The sequence below is a fragment of the Camellia sinensis genome, chromosome 4, assembly GCF_055761805.1.
Source record: "Camellia sinensis isolate YWXY chromosome 4, ASM5576180v1, whole genome shotgun sequence".
Taxonomy (NCBI): Eukaryota; Viridiplantae; Streptophyta; class Magnoliopsida; order Ericales; family Theaceae; genus Camellia; species Camellia sinensis.
In genome coordinates this window covers 126,492,147-126,512,900 of record NC_138964.1, presented here as the reverse complement: position 1 = coordinate 126,512,900, position 20,754 = coordinate 126,492,147, and the positions used below count along the sequence as shown (strand labels likewise).

At 37.2% G+C, this 20,754-nt stretch overlaps 1 pseudogene; it reads right to left on the bottom strand.

Moving 5' to 3' along the window:
* Positions 1-5,033: 5,033 nt before the first annotated feature.
* On the bottom strand, positions 5,034-7,726 carry LOC114269057 (DEAD-box ATP-dependent RNA helicase 38 pseudogene; annotated as a pseudogene).
* Between the last annotated feature and the right edge of the window lie 13,028 nt (positions 7,727-20,754).

The following is a 20,754-nucleotide window of genomic DNA, read 5'->3' as shown; positions in this document are numbered from 1 at the left end:
TCGATGACGTCTGAGTCTTAAGGTCGGTCAAAAATGGGGTGTCTACAGTGACAACTTACCTTTCTTTCCAAACCTAACTTGGCCTTTCGTCGGAGTCACACAGATAAATACATGGTCACCAACCTCATACTCAAGAGGTCTTCTTCGAACATCTGCATAATTCTTTTGTCAGTCTTGAGCTATTTTGAGCCTTTGTTAAATAGTTTTGATCTTCTCAGAAGTGTCTTGCACAATTTCAAGGCCAAATAAAGCTCTATCCCTGACTTCTGTCCAACAAATTAGTGATCTACACCTTCTACCATACAAAGCCTCGTATGGTGCCATACTGATGCTGGAGTGGAAGCTATTATTGTATGCAAACTCTGCTAGTGGCAAATAGTCTTCCCAACTCCCCTGAAAATCTAAGGTACACATTCTCAGTATATCCTCTAACGTCTGTATAGTCCGTTCTGATTGCCCATATGTCTGGGGGTAGAATGCAGTGCTAAACCTCAGTTCTGTCCCCATAGCTTTCTGCAAACTCTTCCACAATCTAGATACAAATTTCGGATCTCTATCCGACACAATAGATACCGAAACTCCGTGTAAACGAACAATTTCATCAGCATATATAGTAGTCAATCTATAAGCATCAAATGTAGTTCTAACAGGTAGAAAATGTGCAGATTTAGTGAGTCTATCAACTACAACCCAAATAGAATCTCTATCTCGAGAGGTCCGAGGTAGACCAACAACAAAATCCATAGTCACATGCTCCCACTTCCATTCAGGAATAAGGAGAGGTTGAAGTAGACCACCCGGTTTCTGATGTTCAGCTTTAACTTGCTGACATTGAAGACACTTGGACACATATTCTGCAATTTCTTTCTTCATTTTAGGCCACCAATAGCTTTGTTTCAAATCCCGATACATTTTATTGTTACCCAGATGCATAGCAAACACTGATTTATGGGCTTCATCTAAAACCCTTTTCTTTAGTTTCGGAATATCAGGAATACACATTCGGTTCCGGAATCTCAACATTTCGCCTTCAATGCTGAATTTTGCTTTCGGACTTGTCTCAAATTCATCAATCACTTTCTTGAGGGATTCATCCCCTTTTTGTTTCTGTTTAATCTCATCAATGATTGCCGGTTCAGCTGAAATAGCAGCTATCAATCCGCCATGTTCGCACAATACCACTTCAATCTCAGACTTCTCAAAATCTTGCAGGATCTCTTTCTGTTCAGTAAGCAAACAAACCATACTCCCTATCGACTTTTTGCTTAGGGCATCAGCAACTGTATTAGCTTTCCCAGGGCGATATTGGATTTCAAGGTGATAATCCTTTATCAACTCAAGCCATCTCCTTTGCCACATATTGAGCTCTTTCTGTGTAAAGAAGTATTTCAGGCTCTTCTAATCTGTGTAGACTTCACATTTCGCCCCATACAAATAATGCCGCCAAATTTTCAAAGCAAAAACAACTGCGGCCAATTCTAAATCATGTGTTGGGTAGTTCTTCTCATGTGATCTCAACTATCGAGAGGCGTAGGCAATTACCCTTCCGTTCTGTATTAGCACACAACCCAGACCTTTATAAGATGGATCACTGAAAATTACAAAGTTTTCCGTACCTATGGGCAATGTCAATACTGGTGTAGTGGTTAGTCTCGTCTTTAGTTCATGAAAGGCAGATTCTCTTTCGTCATTCCATTCAAATGGCTGCCTTTTGCGTGTCAGTTGGGTAAGAGGTACAACGATCCTTGAAAAGTCTTTCACAAATCTCCTGTAATAACCGGCTAAGCCCATGAAACTGCGAACTTCCGTCACATTTGTCGGTGTAGGCCAATTCACAATTGCCTCTATTTTCTATGGGTCCATTGAAATCCCTTCCTTGTTGATCACATGCCTTAAAAAGATGACTTCATCCAACCAAAATTCACATTTCTTTAGTTTGGCAAATAATTTCTTTTCTCTAAGTGTTTGCAGGACAGTTCTTAAATGATGTTCATGTTTAGGTCTATTCTTGGAGTATATCAAAAATGTCATCAATAAAAACCACAACAAATTTGTCAATGTAGGTTTTAAAAATTCAATTCATTAAGTCCATAAACACTGCCGGAGCATTAGTCACTCCAAATGGCATAACAAGAAATTCAAAATGACCATACCTCGTTCTGAATGCGGCTCAAGAAATTCAAAACGCGGATCTCAAATCAATCTTGGAAAACATTTGTAATCCCTACAACTGGTCAAACAGGTCATCAATAAGGGGTAGGGGATATTTATTCTTTATCGTTACCTTGTTCAGTTCTCGATAGTCGATGCACAAAGGAAAAGTTCCAGCTTTCTTCTTCACAAACAACACTGGTGCACCCCATGGTGAAGTGCTAGGCCAGATAAACCCTTTGTCAAGCAGGTCTTGCAACTATTCCTTTAGCTTTTTCATTTCAGCAGTAGCCATTCTGTAGGGAGTTTTAGAAATAGGTTGGGTGCCTGGTATAATTTCAATCGTAAACTCTATCTCCCTGTCCACCAATTCCCCTGGTAATTCATTTGGAAACACATTTGGAAATTCTCTAACAATAGGGATACTGTTCAATTCAACATTCACAGATGGTTCAGACAACACATAACACAAATAACCCTGACACCCTTTCCTGATCAGTTTACATGCCTTCATTGCAGATATTAAATAAGGCGGAGGTACTACCCCGTTACCCACAAATACAATTTCTTCATGTTCTGGTGGTCTAAACACAACCCGTTTTGTCACACAATCAATGGTGGCACAATATTTAGTTAACGAATCCATGTCCAGAATTATATCAAAGTGCCTAAAGTTCAAGGGCAACAAATCCACATACAAAATAGCATTCCCAATTCGCATGTCACAAAAACGATATACAGATTTACACAATACAGACTCCCCAGATGGAGCAGACACACGTAGTAGATATGGCAATAATTCTAGAGGTCTACTCAGTCTAGATGCAAATGCACATGTTACGAAAGAGTGCGTTGATCCGGAGTCAATTAACACAAAAGCATCTTGATTGCATATAGAAATAGTACCTGAGACAACTGCGTTAACATTCCGTGTATCGCCCGGAACAAGCGCGAAAACTCTCCCTTGCCTCACGGTATCCCGGTGGTAGTAGATATCATAGTATTTCCCGGCTTCGAGATTGATGTAGTTGAGCTAGCAGCTAACTTCCCACTGTTCTGATTACAATCTCTGGCCACATGCCCTTGTTTACCACATTTAAAACAGGCCCTTGACACACGATAACAAACCCCACGATGCCTTTTACTACAACTATTACACATTGGGGATGTATCTCAGGAAGAATTAGAAGTACTCGAGGAGCCCGTATTCTGCTTCTTCAAAAATTTATTCTTCGTAAAGAAGCCTTGTCTTTTGTTGCCTTTCCAGTCGGTTGTTGGTTTAGTTTGTCTAGCTATATTAGCTTCCGATATTATGGCCCTGTCTAGCACCCCAATATAGGTTTTCAGCTTCAAGACATTCACCCTCTCTAAAATGTCGCTTCGAAGCCCACCTTCAAAGTGCCTCGCCTTCTTATAATCAGTATCAATCACATGTGGTGCAAACCTGGCCAATTCAGTGAATTTGGCCTCATACTCAGCCACTGTCATGTTGTCTTGTTTAAGTTCCATGAACTCTGATACTTTCCTATCACGGACACATTGCGGAAAGTATTTATCATAGAAAACTTCTAGGAATATCGCCCAGTCAACATCTTTATGATTTTCACGCATTAACATCCACCATCTTCTTGCTTCGTCTTCTAGCATAAAGGTGGCTAGAAGCACTTTCTGTGTCTCCAAACAAGGGAACACCTCAAATAGCTTTTCGATGTCGAGAACCCATGCTTCGGCTTTCAACGGATCTAGTCCCCCATGGAATTGTGGTGGTTTCATTTTCTTAAACTCTTTGGTGAGAGCTATTATTTGGTCATCATTCTGATTATCTGGCACAGGTGGTGCTGGAGGTGGAGGTTGTGGTTGCTGCCACTGTTGTTGTTGCCTCAAGGTTTTTCCCATTTCCTGAATCAATCTTTCCATTCTATCCATTCTGGCAATAGAGGACTCCTCTATCTCATCACCTCTTATTCTCACCATGTGATTAGACTCGCATTATACTTTATACAAAAGATTCATAGGTATGCATCTACCACTACAAAAAAAAATTTATTTTTTGCGACGGCAAAACGCCGTCTCAAATACTCCAAATGCCGTCGCAAAAGGCTTTTGTGACGGTAAAGTGACTTTTTGCGACGGCAAGTGAGGGTCGCAACAAAGGGTGTTACAAAAAGGGTTTTAGTTATGCCGTCGCCTTTTTTTTGCGACTGGAAAATGCCTTTTTTGCGACGGAAAATTTCTGTCGCAAATAATGGATCAAAATCTGTGTTTTTTGTGACGACACTGTTTGCCGTCGCTAAAGGGGTTTTTTACGACGACAGAACACACCGTCGCTAAAAGTGTATTTGTGACAGCAAGCAGAGCCGTCGCTAAAGAACTATTGGCGATGGCAATAAAACCGTCGCTAAAGGTATTACATTTCAACCAATTTCCTATCTTTTGTGACAGTAAAGGTGCCATCGCAAAAAACCCTGGTTCAATTTTTTTTTGAGACGGTGTGTGTTGCCGTCTCAAAAAAAAAATATAATAAAATTGTTAAAATTATGAAAATGACCTGTATTAAATAAAAAATAACTTTAAAAAAAATCAATAATTACAAAATAATATAAAAAGTCCAGTATATAAATAAAAATTCATCCATAATTAAAAATATGAAAATTCATCTTCTATTTTTTTCTTTTTGCTGTCATATATTGTACAAGAAAGACTAACTAATTAACAAACTTCATGCAGATACCTTTGCCACAAAACCCAAAAAAAAAAAAAAAAAAAAAAAAAAAAAAAAAAAAAAAATTACAAATTAACAATGGACGCATAAGACTTTGCAAACAACTGCAATTAGAAAGAGGTTCCACCCTTTCAATCGATTACCCCATCTGGGAAATCTTCTATGCACTCAATGTAGGAGATAGAAAACCTGCTCCAAAGTCTCCCCCAAGAAAGACAAGTAGCTGTTGTCCATGCTCAGCACAGTAACCCACAAGCTCAACTACATTAGCGTGTTTAAGCTTGGAGACACTAAACACTAGCTCAAGGAAATCTTCATTGCTCTGCTTCCTACAAGCTGTAGTATCGAGTTTCTTGACTACTACTAGCTAAGAAAAACATAATTAAGTCAGAAAAGATTCTGTGTCAACAAAGGAAATAGTATCATCAAACTTCTATTCAAAACAAATCATTCACATTTCCTGCTTTCCAGACCAGAAACCCTCTCAATGAAAGCATTTAACCAACACTAGAAATAAATGAAAATTATCTACCAAAGACACAAACAAAACTATATCAAAATTTGTCTAGTAAATGAAGAAGCATGTTTGATAACCATGATAAATTAATCATGTTTGATGTCCAATCTAAATGATAAATTAGTAAATAATAAAAGTAAACTTAAAAATCAAACAATGTCTCTTTTGTTTTGTGATTCATCCTTTTTTTTTGGCCACAAATTGAACATTTGCATAGTTGGGATTTGGGAACCAAGGGGAGCACAACCCTAAATTATTATGTGCAAAACCCTTTTTTTTTTAATAAAGTTATTAGGATATGTATCGGTATGAACGATACGGTCAATACCAAATAGTATCGACAACTAATATCAATTAATAATGGCATCAGAAGTCCAAAATCCCAAACCATAACAGCTAACATTTAAAACTCTGGCAAAACCTCTTCATATTTGATTTTTCATTTTTCAGGAGAAAGAGGGCTAAAAATATCTTTAAAATTAAACAGAGAAAATAGATTGCCCCATTCCTTGGTTAATCTATATCAGCAGTCAGCACCAAAAGACCAAATAAAACAACAAATCATAAAAATATAAAATTCCAAAACAAAATTAATTCAAAAAATAAAAGATTGAAAAGTAGCGGAAGCACTGAAGATTATGGAGTTATTAACTAAACCCATGTCATTTTCGAACAAATTACCCTAAACCCTAAACCCTAAACTTATTTCTCAAACCCAGGATGTGAAATACATTCAAAACAACTTGGGATTAGGGAAATCTGTTTCAAAATAACACGAGTTTAGTGATCAAACTCGTAGATCATACATAAATTTCTAAATCTACACATACTTAACAAAGATCGGAAAATACAAATCGGAAAATACAAATCAAAGCAAAACCATCATCAATATCTAAAATTAAAAGTAAATAAAAGAATACACAAATACTAGATTTGGGGGTTTAAGATTTACTAATAATTGAAGTAAGGAAAACAATATCAAAAAATTTAGACACAGTAGGTCACTAATTTTTGGGTTTTATCATAAGCACATAAAACATACATAATCTCAATAAGAGGTATGATAGTACCTCTGCCAACATGTGGTCAGCTTCATCAAAAACAAGAATCTTCAAATAGTTCGTGCTCAATTTCTTTGTTGTCACCCATTTATTGATTGTACCAGGAGTGCCAATCACTACTTGTGCTATCACTGGTGCTTGTTTTGAAATTGGAACATAATTGCTGCTATCCATTGGTATAGCACATTCAGAAGTAATTCTTGTATAATTCCCCATCTTCTTAAGAACTTCCATGTTCTGCATCATTGTCATCCACTACTATTAGTTAAATCCTAAACTCACAAACACTTTAGAGAAAAGTCCCAATAAAATGTGTACACATGATCCACTTGCTACCATTGATTAAATATTAAACTACATGTTAAAGAACACTGATCTTTAAACCCACCAAAGAACCATATATCATTAATTCATCCTTAGTTTCACAAACTTTGCAGAACAGAACATAACAAATACATAACTACATAGACTAGCAGCCAAATAAATAAATAAAATCACCACAGCGAACCCAACCAACAAAACTTAAACACCCACAAACAACCTAAAGAAACCACACACGACCACACTTTCCCCGTTTGGCAATTGGCTATTTTAGTTGATTTTATATTTCGTTTTTTGGTTACAAACCCATTCGCCAAATGAAGCCTAAAATCCAAAAAATTGAGCTTATATTTCATTAACATTTTCCTTAGATTTTCCCATTCCCTATCCAAAGGTTGAGGGGAACCCTGAATTCACAAAGACACTTCAAGGATCAAAAGAGAACAAAATATACATAAAGGAATAAGTAAATATGATTAAAACTCTGAAATCCCAACCCAAAGAGTACCATTAATTAAAACCAAATTCACATGCCAAAATATATATATATATATATATATTAAACAGAGTTCAAACATTCAGATACTTGTAAACATCAACAAATAGAAATTATGTACAGATTTGCATATGTTAACGAACCTGGATCGCCAATTCTCGGGTAGGGCAAATACAAAGCGCCTGAGGATCAGTGAGTTTGGGATCAACACGGCTCAACATGTCAAGCACGAAACAAGTAGTCTTGCCAGAACCATTGTGTGCCTGAGCGATCAAGTGCTTGTAAGGAGGGGTCAGAATCATAGGCAAACTGATCGTCTGGATCTTACTCGGCCTCTCAAACTTCATCTCCACATATAAACCCTTCAACAAATCAGCAAACAGATTCAATTCTTCGAACAGGTCTGCTTGCATACAGGACAATTTCTCTTCTTTCCATTTGAAAAATACTCGAACCATTGTTGAATGCTAGGGTTTTTACAAAGGTAAATAACAAAATTTTCAATCGATTAATGTGAATGAGTGTGTGTATATATATATATATATATATGAAATATGAATGAGTGATGACTGACCAGAGCTCGTGGAAGACCTGACTGCAAATGGAGATGGATTGAAGGTCTTCGACAATGGGTTTGAGATCTTCGTAGCAGATTGAGCATATGGTCTTCGCAAATGTGTTGTTGCATACCATCTCTCTGCCTCTCTCTCTCTCCGCTCTCCGTCGTCTGCCGCCGCTCGATCGACCGACAGAGAGGGAGGGGTAAGAAGAGATTAGGGCTTTTTGGTTTTGGGCGGGCGGCGGGAAACAAAGCGGGAATGGAAAAAAAAAAAAAAAAAAAGGAGAGGGAATGGAAAAAGGGGGAGGGGGGAAGAAAAGAAAAAATCAAAATTTTCTTTTTTTTAAAAATTTAAACAATAAAACAACGCTATTTAATTTTTTTTTTTTTTTTGCAACAGGGGAGTCGTCGTCAAAAAACTTTATTTTTTGTTAAAATAATTTTTTTTTAAAATTATTTTATTGTAGTTACTAAGCTTGAAAATTTATTTGTTTCATTTTTATTTTAATGAAAAAAAATTTATTATTATTTTTTTATTTAGTAGAAGTATGGGTAATATTTTAATGAAAATATTGTAATGGTAGTCGTAGAGGTGAAATGGCGACCGTGGTAGTAGTGGTGGTAGTGAAATGGCATTTGCAGTAGTAGTAAAGGTGGTAGAGGAGATGGGTGGTGAGAGAGAGAGATAAGTGGGAGGCAGATAGAGGAGAGAGAGAGAGAGAGAGAGAGAGAGAGACAAAGTGGTCACTAAAAGTGTATTTTCTTGTAATGGATCGATAAATCGAGAGGGAGCTCAGTAAATAGAGAAGACGGAAGGAAAATAGTGAGCAACGCGTACACAGTGAGAAAGAGAGAGAGAAAGATAAATAAACAGACCGGGAGAGAAGAGTGATGAGTGAGAGAGAGAAATAAAAGAAAGAGAGGAAGATGAAAAATAGATGAAAAGATATAGAGAGAGAGAGAGAGAGAAAGAGCGAAAAGAGATAAACGAGAGAGAAACGGAAAGAGATGAGCGAGAGAGCGAGAGGAAAAAAAAGAAGAGAGAGAAAAGAGATAGAGAGAGAAGATAGATGAAAGAGATAGAGAGAAGAGAGATGGATGAGAGACACAGAGAAAAATAGAGAAACAGACAGACAGAGAAGAGTGATGAGTGAGAGAGAGAAAGAGAAGAGAGACAGAGACATAGAGAGAAGGAGAGAGACGGACAGACAGAAAAGAGTGATGAGAGAAAGAGAGAGAAGAGAGAAAGAGACACATAGAGAAAGGGAGAGACAGACAGAGGAGATGGAGTGACAGTTGTGGAGGAGAGGTAATGGTAGTAGTAGTGGCAGTAGTGGTAGTGGAGTGGTGGCGATGATGGTAGTAAAAGTGCATTTTTTTGTAGTAGATCGATAAGGAAAATGCCCTAGACCCCCAGTGGGAGTGACCCTCACCACCCTCACTGTTTTCTGGGGGTGCTGCGGGTCACCTCCCACTGGGGGTCCCCAACATGGTTGGATCGATAAATCGAGAGGGAGCTCAATAAATAGAGAAGAGATGAGGGAGAGAGTGAGAAAGGCGAACACAGTGAGGGAGAGAGACAGACAGACAGACAGACAGACAAACAAACAGACAGGTAGACAGAGAAAGAGAAGAGTGAGAAGAAGATGAAAAAATGGGTGAAAAGATATAGACAAAGAGAGAGAGATAGAGAGAGAGAGAGAGAGAAAAAAAAAAAGAGCGAAAAGAGATAAACGAGAGAGAGACAGAAAGAGATGAGTGAGAGAGCGAGAGAGAAAAAAAGAAGAGAGAGAGAGAATATAGACAGAGAGAGAAGATAGATGAAAGAGATAGAGAGACAGAGAAGAGATGAGCGAGAGAGAGGTGAGAGAGATAGAGAGATGGGTGGGAGAGATAGAAAAAAGAGAGATGAGCAAAAGAGACAAAGAGAGAAAAGAGATGAGAGAAGAGATAGATGAATGAGAGACAGAGAGAGAGAGAGAGAGACAAATAGACAGACAGAGAGAGAAGAGTAATGAATGAGAGAGAGAAAGAAAAGAGAGAGAAGAAGATGAAAAATGGGTGAAAAGATATAGACAAAGAGAGAGAAAAAAAAGAGCGAAAAGAGATAAACAAGAAAGAGACAGAAAGAGATGAGCGAGAGAGCGAGAGAGAAAAAAAGAAAAGAGAGAGAAGACAGACAGAGAGAGAAGATAGATGAAAGAGATAGAGAGAAGAGAGATGGATGAGAGACACAGAGAAAAAGAGACAGACAGACAGGCAGAGAAGAGTGATGAGTGAGAGAGAGAAAGAGAAAAGAGACAGAGACACAGAGAGAAAGAGAGAGATGGACAGACAAAGAAGAGTGATGAGTGAGAGAGAGTGAGAGAGAAGAAAGATAGAGACATATAGAGAAAGGGAGAGACAGATAGATAGAGAAGAGTGATGAGTAAAAGAGAGAAAGAGAAGAGAGACAGAGACAGAGAGATATGAAGATAAAAAAATAGGTGAAAAGAGAAATGTTCAAAAGAGTAAGACGACGTCGTTTATAGTGGATCGATAAATCGAGAAGGAGCTCGATAAATAAAGAAGATGGGAGTAAGAGAGTGAGCAAGGCGAACATAGTGAGAGAGAAATAGACAAATAGACAAGTAAACAGGTAGATAGAGAGAGAGAGAGAAGAGTGACGAGTGAGAGAGAGACAGGGAGAGAGAGATAGACAGAAAAAGAGATAGAGAGAGATAGAAGAAGAGATAGAAAAAGAGAGAGAAACAAGAGATAAGCGAGAGATAGACAAAAAGATAGAGAAATAGAGCGAAAAGAGATGAGCGAGAGAGACACACAGAAAAAGAAAGAGACAGAGAGAAAAGAGAAATGGGCGAGAGAGATCGAGAGAGATAGAAAGATAAGAGAGAGAGAAAGAGAGAGAAAAGAAATGAGAGAGATAGAGAGAAGAGAGATGAGCGAGAGAGACAGAGAGAGAAAACAGATGAGAGAGATAGAGAGAAGAGAGATAGGCGAGAGACATAGAGAGAAAATGAAAGAGAGAAACAGACAGATAGAGAAAGAAGAGTGATGAGTGAAAGAGATAAAGAGAAGAGAGAGAGAGAGAGACAGAGAGACAGAAAAATGAAAAAATGAATGAAAAGAGAAATGTTATATCAAAAGAGTAAGACGACATTGTTTTTTTAAATTTTTTTTTGCGACAGAAAGATACCGTTGAATTTATTCAAACCATTTTGTGACTGTATATATATGAAGCTATGTCAAAACCATAATCACTACGCTAGGTTAGAGTTTTCCAAAAACTCTTTTGAGAAAATTATACTTTCTTGTTTTCCGTGTTATATTGTTTTTACTGAATTTTTTAAATATTTTAAGTATTTTTTTTTAATTTTTAGACACACCTAACATAAATACACCTAAAAATTAAAAAAAATTGTAAGAAAAATCTTTTAAAAATTCACTAAATACCAAAAATACAATAATTCAATACATTTTTTTTTTGTATTTTTATGTGTTTATTAATTTTTAAAAATATTTTTTCATAATTTTTTTTTAGATACATCTAAGTAAGGTGCATCTACAAAAAATATTTAAAATTTTAAAAATATTCACCCAAAAAAAAAAACACGAAAGTCACTTTTTGCGACGGCAGAAAATGTCGTCTCAAAAAAGCAGAGTATTTGCGATGGCACCATTTGTGCTCTGCTTTTTTGAGACGGCAAATGGTGCCGTCGCAAATACTCTGCTTTTTTGAGACGGCATTTTCTGCCGTCGCAAATACTCTGCTTTTTTGAAACGGCAAGTGTGCCGTCGCAAATAGTTCTGTCTCATAAACCCACTTTTCTTGTAGTGTACTAAAGAGCATACATATTCAAATAATTTGCAATGCAAGCAAATCACAAACTTATAGCACATAATTGTTCATATTAAAACATTTAAAGCATATTTTTGATGCTTCCAAATTCATACTTGTCACATAAATGCATCTTAGATCTTTTCTAGACGCTTATTGCTCATTTGGATAAGTGTGCGAGTTATTAACTCGTGCTCTGATACCACTCTGTCATGACCCAAACCCGCCCCCATGGGTTAAGGACATAATCGGCCAGTAATCACGAGATTACCTACGGCCTCAAACCAAATAAGACATAACTCATCAGAGTAGAGGGGCCAAACGGAAGCAAATTTAAAACTTTGTGCTTAGAGTTGTGCTTATATGGCACGTCATAAACAAACCATGCATATACATATTAATAACTCACATCAAAATATATACTAACACAAAGTTCTGTACATACAGGATCATTCAAGTCTAGGTCAACTAATCAAAACTACATACAGTCGTAATCCAAAGTCCTCGCCAACATGACAAAATAAAACAAGATAGCAAAACGGCGTAGATGAGTCTCATGCATGAGACATAAGGGCTGACCCTTCAAAACCTTAGTTATTCCACACAAACTTCATCGAGGCTGGGTTTGGACCTCTCTTGGCTCACCTACAAACACATGAATGAGCGTAAGCGAAAGCCCAGTGAATAATATCAAATAAAGAAGTTACACAAACGGTACTAAGAACAATATACACCAACGGCCTTGGGCCCAATTCATATTTATATCAGGCATATATATATATATAAATATATAGGTCAGGTGACTGCGATTCCAAACACATCAAACGGCCTCGGGCCCAATTCGTTCATGTCCGACGGCCTTTGGCCCAATCATTCCTGTCTGACGGCCTTCGGCCCAATCATTTGTATCACATGGCCTCTGGCCCATTCATTCGTGTCATACGGCCTCTGGTCCATTCATTCGTATCATACGGCCTCTGGTCCATTTACTCATGTCATACGACCTCTAGCCCATTCAGTCGTGTCATACGGCCTCTGGCCCATTCATTCGTGTCATACGGCCTCTGGTCCATTCATTCGTGTCATACGGCCTCTAGCCCATTCATTCAAGTCATACAGCCTCTGGCCCATTCATTCGTGTCATACGGCCTCTGGCCCATTCATGCATGTCATACGGCCTCTGGCCCATTCATTCATGTCAGACTATCATTTGAGTCAGACTATCATCCATATCAGACTATCATTCGAGTTAGACTATCGTTCATGTCAGACGGCCTCCGGCCCATTCATTTATAACAAACGGCCTTAGGCCCAATTCATATGGCATAGTAAACATTTGTCCACAATTTAACTCAACAAACTCATAAAACTTATAGAGAAATAAGTAATTGGACAAATAACATATTTCAAAATATCTTTATTAAGATATTACTCATAGTGCTCTGCCGATGGATTCACCCTTGAGCTTGACCGTACACATTACATAACACATATGGGTCACAAATGATTCAATCCGTTCTTAATTCATACATCCCTCTTAGGCTCCTTTCTTATCCTTTTAATTCATTCATAACGCTCAATGCATGCCTAAGAGTGCTTAAAAGTGAAAGAGAACGGAAAATGAAACACAGAGCATCTTTACAAAATTTCTAAAACAGGGGTCCCCGTTCGAGCGTGGACTTCCCCGCTCGAGCGGACCCATTAGGTCTGCAAAAGTTCTGGTTACCTCATTTTTACGCTCGAGCGTGAATTTGGACACTCGAGTTGAAAATCTCACTACATGGCTCCCCGCTCGAGCGTTAATCTCCTCGCTCGAGCGAACATCCATGTCTGCAAAACTTCTGGGAGCTCGTATTTCACGCTCGAGCGGCGACTTCCCCGCTCGAGCGGACATGCCAAAATTCGGAAAATCCAAAATTGTTCTTAAGCTCAAATCCAACATACAAAGGCTTTAAAGTTCAAATTAAGGCACCAAAAACAGGCAAATACATCATATAGCATATGGATGTAAACAACATTAGGCCAATTATTCAAAATCATGGTCCAATCTTCAAAATTAATCAACATTTCTTTGTATAATCAAGGCCCATGCATTCAAACTTCATATAATCTCCATATCTTCAATATTCGAACATGCATGCCAATTTTTGGCTTCAATTCCATTTCAAATGATGCAAATGGTGTCCATTCTCATGAAACTCAACAAAACCATGCTTGCATGTATGATCCAAACTCCCAATCTTGCATAATTGGCATGCTACATGTTAGATTATGCAAATTCATGGCAATTCATAGCAATTCTATGCATGCATGAACATATCAACTTCAATTTCAACTTAATCAACTCAACTCATGATCTAACTCACCATTTAATCTTCAATTCACAAAATCACAACTCAAACTCATGAGTTAAGGGTTGATTACTCACCTAGGAGCTTTAATCTTCCAAACTTATGCTTAATTCTTGAGTTGGTCTTCAAATTACTTAAGCTTTAAGATCAAAACTTCAATTTCCTTCACCCTCTCTCTCTTTAGCCGACCCTCTCTCACTCTAAGGTGCAAAATCTGATTTTTGAACTCAAACCCATGAATGTGAGTGTATAATGCCCCTATTAAAAAGCTCTCTTGGTCACATTTATCAATATTAAATAATTGAGCACTATTTCATTAATTTAATCTATTTAATTTGATCCGAATCAGTTTTCAATTAAATTTCACTGTAAGCTCTAAAAATTACACCAATCATAATGGCACAGTCAATTTCGATTTCTGTGGCCGATAGGGCCTTCAATTTAAATTCCAAAGCAGGTAATCAAACAGATATCCCTACGGTGAACAGATAGAAATTCAAAACCACATATTTTCACATAAATGGCACACAAAATCATATCAAACACATAATCACATTCATAATAAAGACCAATTAGTATAATACGGAACAGGGTAATCACATATGTATTGTTCCTCTGTTCAATGCAAATATGGATTAAGTTACTATATATATATATATATATATATTCTCTTTGTTCAATTATGCTGTTTCGAATTTTTTGTTGTTTGATAAATGCAGACATTGAGTAAGTTAAAATATATATATATATATGTATATTTCCTCTGTTGAATCATTCTTGTTTGAATTTTTTGTTGTTTGATAAATGCAGACTAAGGGTACACTTGGGTTCTTCATATGGGTTGATCCTCTTTCTGGTGCCCGAGTTCAAGAGGTGATTAATGGATTACTTAGAAGAATTGGGGTCATTGAAGACCAGGTCCGATTGCACATAAGAAGAGAAAGGAAGCTGCTAAGCTTTGTAGTGATGTCATGGATTTTTTTTTCTAATGGTGCTACCTCACAACAGAGTAAGATGGGGAAGTTGCTGGCAGTAACAATGACAATGATTCGACATAAACTGGGTTGCTTCCTTTTTTGTGTATTTGGGAATGGGAATGAGAATGGTAGAAATAGGTGTTTCATGCTTTTATGTTTTGAATTTGGATTGTGTTAGTTTAGTGAACAATGCTAAAATAGCTTATGCAATGATAACCATGTGTAATGTTGCCTGAATGCTTAAAATGAAATGGGTTTTGTATTTTTGTGAATTGCAATGCCAATTGAACATTATGTATTGAATTTTGTGAGCTTTTGTGATCAATGTTAGACTGCAATTGGATTACATACAAATGTATAATGTTTTGTGATTTGGTAATATTGACTTCCAAAAAACAGAACAATACAATGACAAAAGGCAATAAGAATAAAACAAAAACACTTGAGATATATTCATTCATTAAACAACAAAAAGCAATCACATTGTTCACCAACAAAAGACAAGGTACACCAACAAAAGACAATGCCTAATACAATAGTTGATCAACAAAAGAGATTACAAACCAGCAAAATGATGAGCACATCTAATCAAAAAGTGTAACTACACAAAAATGATTAACATTGTTAACCCTAGCAAAAAACATTAGGTCATAGCAGTTTATGTACAAAAGACAATTGGTCCTTGTCCTAATAGCTCACAAAGTGGCATTCTTGTTCTTGGTTGCACCAGTTGCAGCTTGTTTCTGTGGAGACAATTTCACAAATCTCCTCCCCCTAAACATGAATGAGTCTGTAGGTGTAGATGTTGACGACTGAGTTGTGAAAATGCAACTAAATCCAGGTGGTGGTGTTGACCTTGCCACGGTAGGCATGCACGGTTCAATGCTTGACCTTGCCTTTGCCTTGTTGGCCATGATTGGTTGACTGCCACTGGTGTTGCCTTTGCCCTTTTGCCTATGTTTGGTTGACTGCCAATACCTTTTCCAGCTATTGCCTTTGCTCTGGTGCCTATGCTTGGTTGACTACTACTACCTCCTACAACAGCTACCTTTGTCTTACTCCTCCTTGCCATGTTTTGGTCAGCAACCATTGCAGGTATGTCAACGTGGCTTGAACTATTACTCTTCCTCACCTTCAAACATGGTGAAATTTAATATGATTAATCAATCAATGCCCCATATAAATTATCCTCTAAGAGTGAAATAAATTGACAATAATTTCACTTATAGGTAAGTTTGGCTTTATAGCATTGCCTTCAACTGGTTGACCTTTGTAATTTCTTTTATTGTGTCCAAGACCACATGTGGCACATGTGGTTAGAGTGTGTTTTCTCTTCAACTTGTAAGGATTTTTGGGTTCATCTGCCTTTCTCCCTCTCAATTTCTTTGGCCTCCCTGGTTGTTTTTTCACTCTGAGGGGCAATGGTGTATCTAACACTAACTTAGGCCACATTTCAGATCCATTTATGGGGTAGATTACTGGCTCATAAGAGGCCATATAAGTCTTTTTCTTGAACCAATGTGCCACATATTCTTCAGGGTTCTGATGTTTATCATAAATGGCTGCTATTATATGACAACATGGGATGCTAGTTAGCCTCCATCTTCTGCATGAACAGGTGTTATCGTGTAGATCAACCACAAATTGTTGTCCATTAAAGCAGTCGATCTGGTACTTTCGTTCCCCTGACCAAATTGCATTGCAATTGCATGCATCCAATTCCTCTTCTCTAGCCTTTTTTGGATGTTAGGACATATAGGACCCTTATATGTCCTCATTTTTTCTCTTCTTATTTGTATCATCTTCATCAAAATGCATCTAATTTCCTCAAGCAGTGGCAAAATAGTCTTACCTCTTTCATATAGTATCAAATTGTTGAAGCTCTCACACATGTTATTGTCCAACTCATCACACTTGCTATATGTTGTGAAATGGGACCTGCTCCAGAAGCATTCTGGTTTGTCTGCAAACCCTAAGAAAGCTTCTTTATCTGTGTTCATCTTTTCCATATGATATTCAAATCTTTGCACATATGTGGCTTTGGCTGCATAAAACAAAATTTATTTTAAATGGATGCCCTTAAAGTTGTTGTACAAATGCCTAACACAAAATCTGTGCTTAGCATGTGGAAGCTCCTCTGCAACTGTTGGAATCAGTCCCTATGACAAAAACAAAAACAAAGACAACAACAATTAAAAGCCAAGCCAAAAGCAAGTAACATAGGTTATCCACAACAGAATAATTAAATTAAGTTAAAGAATACCAAACCCTTTACCTTTTGTTTATTAGACATGACTGTGAACCCTTTTTGGTTGCCTATCCTTAGATCTTGTTATAGTATCTCTAGAAACCACTTCCATGAGGATTTTGTTTCCTCTTCCACTACAGCGAAAGCCACTGGAAAAGTATTATTGTTACCTTCAATGGCCACATATTGAAGCAACTGCCCTTTGTAAGGACCTCTCAAATGGCAAGCATCCACTCCAATAGATGGCCTACAACCTACAATGAAGCCTTGCTTAGAAACCCCCAAACATACATAAATCCTTTCAAATCTGGACTTCCTTATATCATCCCCATCCTCTGGCTGAATCTCATGAACCTACATAATAATGGTTGACCTAGGATTTGATCTTCTAATTTCTTCACAATAATTCCACAACTTTGCATATTGTTCCTGATGACTGCCCTCAATCAGCTCTTATGCTTTCCTCTTGGCCCTATAAATTTGATTCTTTGAGACCCCAACTTTGTGGTCCACCTGTACAGCTTGTTGGAAAGAAAACAATGGCCATGTAGGGTTGGTCTTAAGTGTCTACATGTTCTGTTTGGACAACCAAGTTGAATTAACTTGTCTATTGTGGAAAACTCTGCCACAGTTGTGTGTGGGGTGATAGGTTTTGATTTGAAAATTATTTTCCCATTGAACTTTAGATGCAAAAAGGACCAATTTGCATGAAGGTTTACAGATGGCTCTCACCCTAAGGCTGTCATTTTTCACAAACTTAATTGATTTTCTAGTCTTTATAGCATGTTGTCTATTAGCATCTTTAAAGATTTTGGAAGCCGCAAACAACATCCCAACTTTAAGTTGGGGCTCAACCATATCTGTATACATATTAAATTGAGGATACCTTTCTTTCTTCTTTCCATTATCCTCACCTTCAATTCATGAATCAGTGCTTCTAAGCTCATCTGAAGCTGACTCATCCTCCTACCTCTCTTTAACTTGTTCTTGATTGTTGGTTAAACCAACCCCAGCTTCATGAGTACCAGCTTCATCAGTCACACTATCTCTTATTAAACCACCCCATTCCACATTCCTATCCACATGTTTCAAATAGCATGTCATCTTCACTTTCATCAATTTCATTATCTTCATAGTCCTCCAAATCTGTGGACTCTGTCTAAGAACCTTTATCATATCCACTATGAAACAAATCATCAACTTCTACTACCTTATCTTGCTCTAACCCAGCTTTTCCACCACCATCCTTTTGGAACTGAACTTTTACTACATCCATATACTTATGAAACTCATCTTGATCTCCAAAGAACTCATCAATGTCATCAATCAGTATTGAACTAGGTTGTGTTTGAGGATAGTGTTCCAAATAGAAATCAATATGCCCATTTCTATTCAAGAATTTCAGCATACCAATCACCTCATTGTCATTCCTTACATTGACTAACCCACTAGTAAGATCTTTATCAGGCATTTTGTAGTAACATGACATGCTTCCAGTATAATCCAATTTCTCCACCAAATCCTCTATGTATAACATACTCATGTAATCAGCTTTATAGTAGTCAAAGTATGTTTCTTCCCTCCCTCCCCACATATAACCTATCTGGATTACATACAAATGTTCCCCCATGATGCATTTTAAAGTAAGGTAATCACTATATGGATTTGTGAGATTAAATAAAAAAAACAAATTAATCAAAATTTATCATGGGTTGATTACTTTTCCCCATGGGCATGTCTATGCTTGTGGGAACCAATGTCAACAAAAGAGGGAACAAAACAAAACAAAACAAAACCAACATATATATATATATATATATATCTTTATCAGTATCATGTGAAAGTGTGAAGTTCATATTGCTCCAATAAAAACAAAAAAAAATAAAATAAAAAAGGTGAATCTAAATATAAATAACCTATATATATACATAAATCACCATTCAACCACTATCAAACATTACAAAACTGAAGATGACAATATACATGAACAAACAAACGTTAGTCAAAAAAGTAAACTACCATATTGAGGACTCCTACACGAAGCCTCTCTCAGAGCCATCGAGTTGGCTTGTTGCTTTCTTACTTTAATGGATTTGATTCACTTCTCAGATTTCCTTCACAAACCTCCAAATTCGTGACTCAACTCTGACCAATTTGCTGTATTCCCTTTCTTCACCCTTTTCCTAACCCGAATCCCCTATTTGTTTCCATAGATAATGTGCTCTGCATATTCGGGTGGGAAAATGGGTGGGGGTGTCGAAATGAAAACTGTGCCCTTGCAAGTCCTAGGGGTGAGCAGCGGATATACCGATCTGCCAAAACCGACCGAACCGAACCGAACCAATCCGCCGCATTTTGGACGGATGCGTGATGACAAGCGGACGGTTGCGGATTGATTTTTGTCAATCCGCTAATTTGGCGGACGGATGGCGGATTTAAGGTTCCTTTGGCCGCAACCGAACCGCCAAACCGCGAGCACCCTTAGTAATTTATAAAACTTTGTGTTTTCAATTTGTTTAAATATTTTGTTTGTGTTTTCAATTGAAAAAGAGTTCAAATATTCTGTTGAAAAAAAGTTTTCAACTTGAATATATTTTTTGAATTGAAAAAAATAAGCGTATTATTTATCTATATTTTTTGGTTTTTAAATCTAACTCTAAAAGTAATAAATAGAAAATATGATATATGTTAGTTGGTTTTTATTTTCAAAAATATATATAAATATAACAATACAGAGACATAATCTCTACTATTGCTCTATTCATGGTTTTGGTGGTTTGAATTGTTTTTATATTTTAAGAACCACAGATTGTAATATTTTATATGGATGAGGCATGCTGTGATTGTAATATGTGAATGAGGCATGCAGTGATTGTGATATTCTAAAGTTTCAAACTTTCTTTTGTTGGATGAGGCATGCAGTAATTGTAATACTTTTTTAAGTCATTGACTGTAATATTTTCTCTTCTTTTTTTTTTTTTGAGGAAGTGCACAAGTTGAACAATGTTAAAAATTTATAAAATTTCAAACCGTCAAACCGATTCGCATCCATCCGCCAAACCGCCAATCCGCTCAATCCACATCTGCCGGATTGGCGGACGGATGCGGATTATTTTTTCCAATCCGCCAATCTGGCGGACGAATGGCGGATTGAAGGTTTCGTGGCCGCAACTGACCCGCGCCCACCCCTAGCAAGTCCTGTGCGTGCAAGGCACACTGAGGTTTCCGTCCAAAAACACAATGGTTGTTAACTATTGGACCCCATAGAGCCAAAAACCAAACTGCATGGGAAAAATTGATAAAATTAGAAGTACAAGGACCAAAATGCAACAACGGGTAAACTATATGGATCATTTCTATAATTTGCCCAAATTATTAATATCTAAAAGGATGTGGTGGTCTTGAATTTTTATTATTTTAGATTAGAAATAGAAATTAATTGATGTAACTTATATTTTTTTAACAAAATATTACCACTAAGAAATTTTTCCTTTAAAAAAGAAGTATTAAATT